The sequence below is a fragment of the Daucus carota genome, chromosome 3 (genome assembly GCF_001625215.2).
Source record: "Daucus carota subsp. sativus chromosome 3, DH1 v3.0, whole genome shotgun sequence".
In the NCBI taxonomy this organism is placed as follows: domain Eukaryota; kingdom Viridiplantae; phylum Streptophyta; class Magnoliopsida; order Apiales; family Apiaceae; genus Daucus; species Daucus carota.
Genome location: NC_030383.2, coordinates 38,357,596 through 38,366,226, shown reverse-complemented (window position 1 = coordinate 38,366,226; position 8,631 = coordinate 38,357,596). Strand labels below are relative to the sequence as shown.

General features: G+C 37.1%; 1 non-coding gene across 1 annotated transcript; it reads right to left on the bottom strand.

The window, feature by feature from the left end:
- Positions 1-2,815: 2,815 nt before the first annotated feature.
- Positions 2,816-2,922, bottom strand: LOC135151790 (small nucleolar RNA R71). Its single transcript, XR_010290709.1, has one exon. It is a non-coding gene; the product is annotated as a small nucleolar RNA R71 (small nucleolar RNA).
- Positions 2,923-8,631: the final 5,709 nt, after the last annotated feature.

Genomic DNA, 8,631 nt, shown 5'->3' with positions numbered 1-8,631 from the left:
GTGATGAATGTTGATTTCTTTGTATTGGTTGTGCTTATTCGTCTTGGATGCGTAGCTAACATCTTAAATTGTTTGTTAATCTTTATTGAAGCGACAATGGATATATTGATTTAGAACTTGCCATTCGAACATAAGATTATGTATTCGATATACGTGATTAGTGGTGTGATTTTAACCATCTTGCATCGCCCTACGTAATCTTGATAGATAACTTGCTCTTTAACCGTTATGTTTTCAAATCTTATAGACATATAGGGTCTAAGCATAAATGGTGCCTGTTTACCTTCTATCTTAATTGTGGATGTGAAACAGTATGGTGCACGTATAACGACAGTTAGCGTGTATCATTCTCGTGTAATCTGATTAGTTATAAACCATCACATATCGATAAGTGAAAGGAATATGTTCAGCCTATTTGTATTTAAAGAGCTACAACTCAACTCAAATAAGAAAGCTCAGTAAATAGCAAGTTATCGGAATCCGTACGAAGAACGTCAAATGACTTATGAGAATTATATGTCAGATAAATTCCAGGATGCTGCTGCACACCACTGAAAGAAGTTCATTAATATGTTCAAGCCTCAGTGCACAAATAATCTTTTGTGGCACGTCCAGGAGTTCAGAAGATATAAAGTTTCTATACTTTATTTATTCAGAAGATTCCATTCAATGAAGTAGAACTTACAAGACGAAGACTCGACGAATAAACCAAATTCTTATTGTTTATTTGACGAAGAATATTTGATTTAACTAGATACAGATGAACCAGACAGTACATCTGTGTATCAGTTATTCAAATTAAATATTTGAAGTCAAGCAGAAGTGGTAGTTCAATCGATCGACAAATCAAGAAGAAGTTATTAAAGTTTAAAGAAGAGAGGAAGTTGTTCTACTGAAGAATGGGTGATTAAATATTTAATAGGCTATTATTTCACTTCTCATATAATTATATTAATTGTGTAATTTATTTATTAAATTAATTCACTCTCGAATTAATTTAATTTATGAATTTATATGATTAACTTAATTAAGTGGATAATTTTCAATTAAATATAAACTACATATTACATTTTTTATCACCTAAACCATCTCAGCAAGACAATCTAAGATTGTCTTGCCGAGTGAAATCATCAACTGCCCGGACAATTGTTTTGTCTGACCGAAGGGATCAAATGGCCACATCAAGACAATCCTAAATTTGTCTTGCCGAATGTTTCAAGCCTCTAGCAAGACAACTAACGTTTGTCTTACCAAAGCTAAGTGGATGTTTGCAAGACAATCCCTTGGAATTGTCTGACCGAAGGATTAAGGAAGTCAACAAGACAATTCGATTGTCCTACCGAAATTCCATGTGATGGACAAGACAATACCGATTGTCTTACTGCCGTGTGAAATGACTTAGCAAGGCAATCAGATTGTCTTGCCCTTCTTAAATTGTCTTTCTGCCATGTTTTAAGCTTGGTAGACAATCTAGAATTGTCTTCCCTTGCTTTGTAATTGTCTTGCCCTTCTTGTTTTGTCTTTGCAAACTTATTTGTCTTGTTTTTAATTTGTCTTACAAGTACAAATGGTTGCCTATATATATGGCATTCCATTCTTCATTTCAAGTGTTCATCACTTTGTAAATCAAAGCATTTGTAAAGCTTTCAAGTTGTTCGTAACTTGCTTGATCGTTATATCCACAGTTTTCTGTGCTTTGCTAACCCGGTTGTTTTAATCACTAATCTAGAATATACCCTGTCGAATTTATTCTACGATCATTAGTGGACATTAAAACTGAACCATATTAATTATATAAAGACTTAAAACATTGTTATATTAATTAATTATAATCTGATTAACAAGTCATATTCCAATCAGATTCACTTCCGCGATTATTTGGTATCGATTGTATTCAACACCCCCTTCTACAATCGTATCTGGACCTAACAATAAGGCATAACTCTGAATGAAGTATATAATGAAGTTAGAATCCCATGTTTTTATTCTCATTAGTAAATCGTTATTCTCTTAGTTTATAATTCTTAGTTTCATAATTCGAATTGAATTAGTTAAGTTAGATAACCAAAACCCAATTTGATACTTGTCTAAGCATTCAATAATAACCATACATTGTTGCATAAGTGCATATTACTTGATACACCAGTCTCTGTGGGAACAAACTGAATTGAATTTCTATACTACTTGTGACCACGTACGCTTGCGTGATTTTGTGCGAATAAGTTTTTGGCGCCGCTGCTGGGGACTCGGTGTTATATTTTAGTTTATGTGCGTGTCATCAGTGGTCGTTAAAGTTCACTGACTTGGATTCTTTTCTCACTTTTATTTCATTTGTGTGTGTTTCAGGTACTTGAGTGACGTGTATGCGAACACGTTCTCAGGCCCGTAAAGAAGCATTGGCAAAAGCAAAAACGATAGTGAGTACCACAATGGGTGATCAACCACCAGTTGCGAATGATACTAAGGCTCTTAAGGCTTTCTCTGAGCCTAAAATCAACGACATTCAGTCGAGCATTGTCAGGCCACCACTTATGAAATCAAACCGAGCACTATTCGGATGGTACAGAACTCAGTGCAGTTTGGGGGTTCTCCGACAGAGGATCCTAATATGCATATTCGGGACTTCATTGAGATCTGCGACACTTTCAAGTTCAATGGTGTTACTGAAGATGCCATCAAATTGAGGTTGTTCCCATTTTCTCTGAGGGATAAAGCTAAGGGATGGTTGCATTCTCTTCTTGCAGGATCTATTACGACATGGGAGGATCTGACTCAGAAATTTCTTACTAAGTTCTTCCCTATGGCCAAAACAACTGCAATCAGGAATGCTATCACTCAATTCTCTCAGCTATCTGGTGAAACTTTATGGGAAGCGTGAGAACGCTACAAGGAGATGCTTCGAAAGTGTCCACATCATGGGATGCCTGATTGGATGGTGATTAATTGCTTTCAACTTGTTCATAACTTGCTTGATCGTTATATCCACAGTGTTCTGTGCTTTGATAACCCGGTTGTTTTAATCACTAATCTAGAATATACCCTGTCGATTTTATTCTACGATCATTTGTGGACATTAAAACTGAACCATATTAATTATATAACGACTTAAAACATTGTTATATTAATTAATTATAATTTGATTAACAAGTCATATTCCAATCTGATTCACTTCCGAGATTATTTGGTATCGATTGTATTCACCCCCCCCTTCTACAATCGTATCTGGACCTAACAATTGGCATCAAGAGCGGTTAATACGAATACACCGTATTAGATCCTATACACACTCTGTAACGTTTCAAATATTTTTTATTCGAATTAATTTTATTCCAAAAATTAATTCTGATTTAAAATATTTTTCCTTCAGTAATCCAAATCTCATCCAAACACTATTCACTTTAAATCCTTAAAGATGAGTACACAAAAGATTAGTAGCATTAAAATCCCACCGTTCAGCAAAGAACACTTTGGCCTATGGAAGAGGCACATGTTACTATTCCTCCGCACTGCGAACAGAAAATACATCGGGATTCTGAACAAAGGTGTTTCTACTCCGATGAATGTCATATTAGCACACGAAGAAGATGGTGTGTTAATACCTCATCAGACATTTCCGAAAGAACCTTTTGAGTATACAGATGAAGAGAATGAACAGATGAACTTAGATGATACTCTTCAACTGATCTTAGTTGAATCCCTAGATCCTGTCATGTACAATGCTGTTGTTAATTGTACAAACATGAAGCAAATCTGGGATATGTTAGGGATTATCAACGAAGGCTCAGAAGAAGTAAGAGAGAACAAGAAAGAGATTCTGATGGCCCAGTATGAACAATTTGGTTCTAGTCCCGGAGAAGGGATTTCAGAGGTGTTTATCAGACTTAATAATTTGATAAATAATTTAAATCTGAATGGGAAATACTATGACAAGAAAGAGGTCAACATGAAGTTTCTCTTAACCCTTCCTGAACATCTGGAACACAGAATCACTGCTATCTGGGAAAGTAGAGATCTGAATGAGATTTCTCTGGAGAAACTCTACGGGTCAGACTGCTTCTTCCAGTGGTGATGAAGAGTTCTATACAATGGAAGAGCTAGAACAGTTAGAAGATCAATCTCTATCACTGTTTGCCAAGAAATTTGGAAACATGAGATTCAAGAAGAACCCCTCCTACAAGTACAAACTTACTGTCAACAGGTTTCAAAAAGGAGGTTACTCATCTTCTACAAGCAAAAGAGGATACAAGACTGGGATGGTGGACAGAAGCAAGTTCAAATGTTTTAACTGTGGTGAACCGGGACACTTTGCAACTGAGTGCAAGCAGCCCAAGGTTCAAGGAAAGAGAAAGGATTCGTACGACGAGCTGAAACAGAAGTATGATGCTTTAGTGAAAAAGCATCAGGGTACTTCTGGAGGTCAAAACTTCAAAAACAAATCATATCTGGCAGAAGGGAAAAGCTGGGATGATACAGATAGTGATGAAGAGGAGCAGCTAGGGAACGTTGCTTTCATGGCTAATACTGGATCATCTTCACCTCCGCCTGCTGGAAGCTTTCAAGTAGATCCTACATGCCCTAAACTTTTTATGCAATTAGGACTTGAAAGAAATGATGCTATTAAAAAGTTGAAAGCTGCCAATCTTAAGATTAATACCTTAGCCTTAGATGTTCATGCTTATAAGATGAATGAGATGAAAGTATTAAAACCTAAAATTGAACAACTGACTATGGATTTAGGATTACAATGTGCTAAATTCAGAGTTCTAGAGAAAGGTGAGATTGCTTTAAGACTTCAGCTAGACGAAGAGAAAGTGAAATGTAAAGCCTTTAAGGATGCCTCCACTATAGTCAAAGAGCTTAATGATAAACAAGAGATCAAGAGAACTGTTGGAATATGTTTTGACTATAACAAAGCTGTAGGTAAGGCTAGTAACATTACTCACTTTAAGAAGAGTGCTGAGGAGAGAGGGATTCCTTTTGTTTTGAAAGATTCCCCTCAACCATTGTTTAAATCTTCAGAAGCTGAACCTCTTTTAGAAACTCCTGTTGTCATTAAATATGAACTCAAACAGGAAGACCTTAAAATGAAAGAGAGTAATGAGAAGAGAGATGAGATTCTGACAAACCTGAAACCAATCAAAGTGAAAGGCAATGTTAGGTTGCCTAAAGCTGGTTTAGGTGTCAACTCAAAAAGAACTAAGTTCAACAAGCCTAATAACTTTGTGAATAGTAAGAACAGAGACAATAGATGCCATTCTACTGAGAATTTTAAAACTGTTAATAATGTTAGAGTAGAATCTGTTGATGTTCCTACTATTGTGACTGATATTCCTGTTGCTCTTATATTTGATGCATGCCATAAATTTTGTGGTGTTGATAATTGTATGCTTTGTGCTTTCAATACTATGTCTGCTTATTTTAAGAATTTGCATGAAAAAAATGAAAACATGTCACCAAGACAACACACAAACAAAAAGTATGCTAGGACAAAGACTGCTACTCCTCTTCGTGTTAGGAAGGAGACTTATGTTCCAAAGCCTAAAACTAAGGTTTATAAGGCTGTTGTTAAGGAAGTAAGTTCAGTCAAGTCTGAACCAAGTATCAGTCCAAGAGGCTCTGTTGTTACACCTGATAGAAATCAGTTCTTTAAATTTGCTGGACCCAATCAAGTGTGGGTCCCAAAGAATGTTTAATCAAGTTGTCTTTTGCAGGGTGCCAGTGGAATTGTTCGAGTTGTTTGGGTGCTTGACAGTGGAGCGTCAAGGCACATGACTGGCAATAGATCCCTGCTGACAGAAGTGAGAGAAGCAACTGGACCTTCAGTTACTTTTGCTGATAATAGCAAGGGTCTTACTGTTAGATATGGCAAGTATAAAGTTGGAAGGATCATCATAGAAGAAATTGCACTAGTTGAAGGACTACAAGATAATCTCCTTAGTGTCAACCAGTTTTGTGACAAGGGTTATTATGTTCACTTTGAAAAGGAAATATGTATATTCAAACATACCAAGGGTAAACGCCCTTCACTATGTGGCATCAGGAGGTGCAACATATTCGTAGCTGATTTATCTACTGGACCAGGAAATGAATATCACTGTTTCTATGCAAAAGCATCTACTGAAGATAGTCGGTTATGGCATAAGAAACTCTCACACCTCAACTTCAAAACTATAAACTCTCTGGTCAAGAGATATTTGGTGAGAGGTTTGCCTTCCCTGGAATTTACATCTGATGATCTCTGTGAAGCTTGTTAGAAAGAAAAAGTGAAGAGAGCATCTCACAAAAGCAAGACCATCAATAGTATCACTGACCCATTGCAGCTTTTGCATATGGATTTATTTGGCCCAGTGAATATTATGTCAATTGATGGAGGAAGATATGCTTTGGTCATTGTGGATGACTTCTCAAAATTTACTTGGGTTTACTTCCTAGCTTCCAAGGATGAAACTCCCCTGACAGTAATTGATCATATCAAGAAAGTTGAATTGGAAAAGGGTGTTCCTGTAAAAGCAATAAGGTCAGATAATGGAACGGAGTTAAAGAATCAAACCTTAGTCAACTTTTACTCTGAAAAGGGAATCAACAGACGATACTCAGCACCAAGGACTCCATAACGGAATGGAGTCGTCGAAAGAAATAATCGTACACTGATTGAAGCTGCTAGAACAATGATTGCTGAAGCAAAGCTTCCTCTGTACTTTTGGGCTGAAGCTGTAAGCACTGCCTGCTACACCCAGAATAGAACTTTGAACAATAAGGATCACATGAAAACTCCCTTCCAGCTGTATAACAACAAGAAACCATATGTCAAACATCTTCATGTCTTTGGAGTCAAATGCTTTGTTCTTAAAGATGGTGAAGAGAATTTAAGTAAGTTTGAACCAAAGGCATATGAAGCAATCTTTGTTGGTTACACCAAAATTGCTTATAGAATTTTTGTGATTGACACTCTGTCAGTGAAAGTTAGTGTCAATGTTACATTTGATGACACAAAACTTCCAAGTCTACAATCTGCTGATCCATCTGAGTCTCTGAAGTTTCACAACTATCCAGATTCTGATTCAGATGATGATATGCCACCTGAGGTTGCAATAGGAGATGACAATAATAATGGTGATGATCCAGGCAATGGTGGAAACATTGGAGATTCCACTAATGCTAGTGGTGGATCATCAAGTCAACCTAGCAACAACTCAGGAGGAGCTGGTGGATCAACTAGTCACACATTTCAGCTTACTGACAATACTGCTGAATCATCAAGGACACATCTTCCAAGGGAAAGGATTTGGAGCAGAGATCATCCCTTTGATTTAATTATTGGTGATCCTGATGCTGGTGTCAAGACTAGAAGTGCTACGACAAATGAATGTCTATTCTCTGGTTTTCTATCACAATTAGAACCAAAGAAAATAGATGAAGCACTTACTGATCCTGATTGGGTTCTTGCCATGCAAGAAGAACTCAATCACTTTGAGAGCCAAGAAGTCTGAGCCCTGGTTTCAAGGCCTAAGGGTAAACTATAATTGGAGCTAGATGGGTCTTCTGTAACAAGTTAGATGGTGATGGCATTGTTGTGAGAAACAAAGCCAGACTGGTCGCAAAAGGTTATTCACAAGAAGAAGGAATTGATTACGATGAAACCTATGCTCCAGTTGCTCGTCTTGAAGCCATCAGAATATTTCTTGCATTTGCTGCACACTCCAACTTCAAGGTTTATCAAATGGATGTGAAAAGTGCATTTCTGAATAGAAAGCTGGAAGAAGAAGTATATCTGGAACAGCCCCCTGGCTTTGAAAATCCAGAGTTTGCTGATTTTGTATACTTCCTATTCAAAGCTGTCTATGGACTCAAGCAGTCACCAAGGACATGGTGTGACACTCTCTCTGAGTTTTTAATTGAAAACAATTTCACTAGAGGTGTCATAGACAAAACTCTCTTTTACAAATTGCATGATAAGGATATGATATTTGTTCAAATATATGTTGATGATATTATATTTGGTTCTACTAACGATAACTTGTGCAAGAGATTTGCTAAGTTAATGAAGAGTAACTGTGAGATGAGTATGATGGGTGAGCTGTCCTACTTCCTTGGTCTTCAAGTAAGCCAAAAGGAAGATGAAATATTCATTTGCCAATCCAAGTATGTTAGAAATCTTCTTCGAAAGTACAATCTAGAAGACTCTTCACCGGCAAAGACACCCATGGCCACTGCCACAAAGCTTGACCAGGATAAATCTGGTAAGAAAGTTGATATCACAAGCTATCGAGGTATGATTGGTTCTTTACTTTATCTTACTGCAAGTAGACCAGATATCATGTTTGCAACATGTTTGTGTGCTAGTTTCCAAGCTGATCCTAAGGAATCACATCTTATAGCCGTCAAAAGAATCGTTAGATATCTTAAGGGTACAGCTGGCTTAGGTATTTGGTACCCTAAGAATACTGGTTTTGACTTAACCGGTTATACAGATTCTGATTATGCAGGATGCAGGATTGATAGGAAGAGTACGTCCGGAAGCTGTCAATTTCTAGGACATCGGTTGGTTTCCTGGTATAGCAAGAAGCAGCACTCCGTGTGTACTTCTACTGCTGAAGCTGAGTATATAGCTGCTAGAAGCTGCTGTGCTCA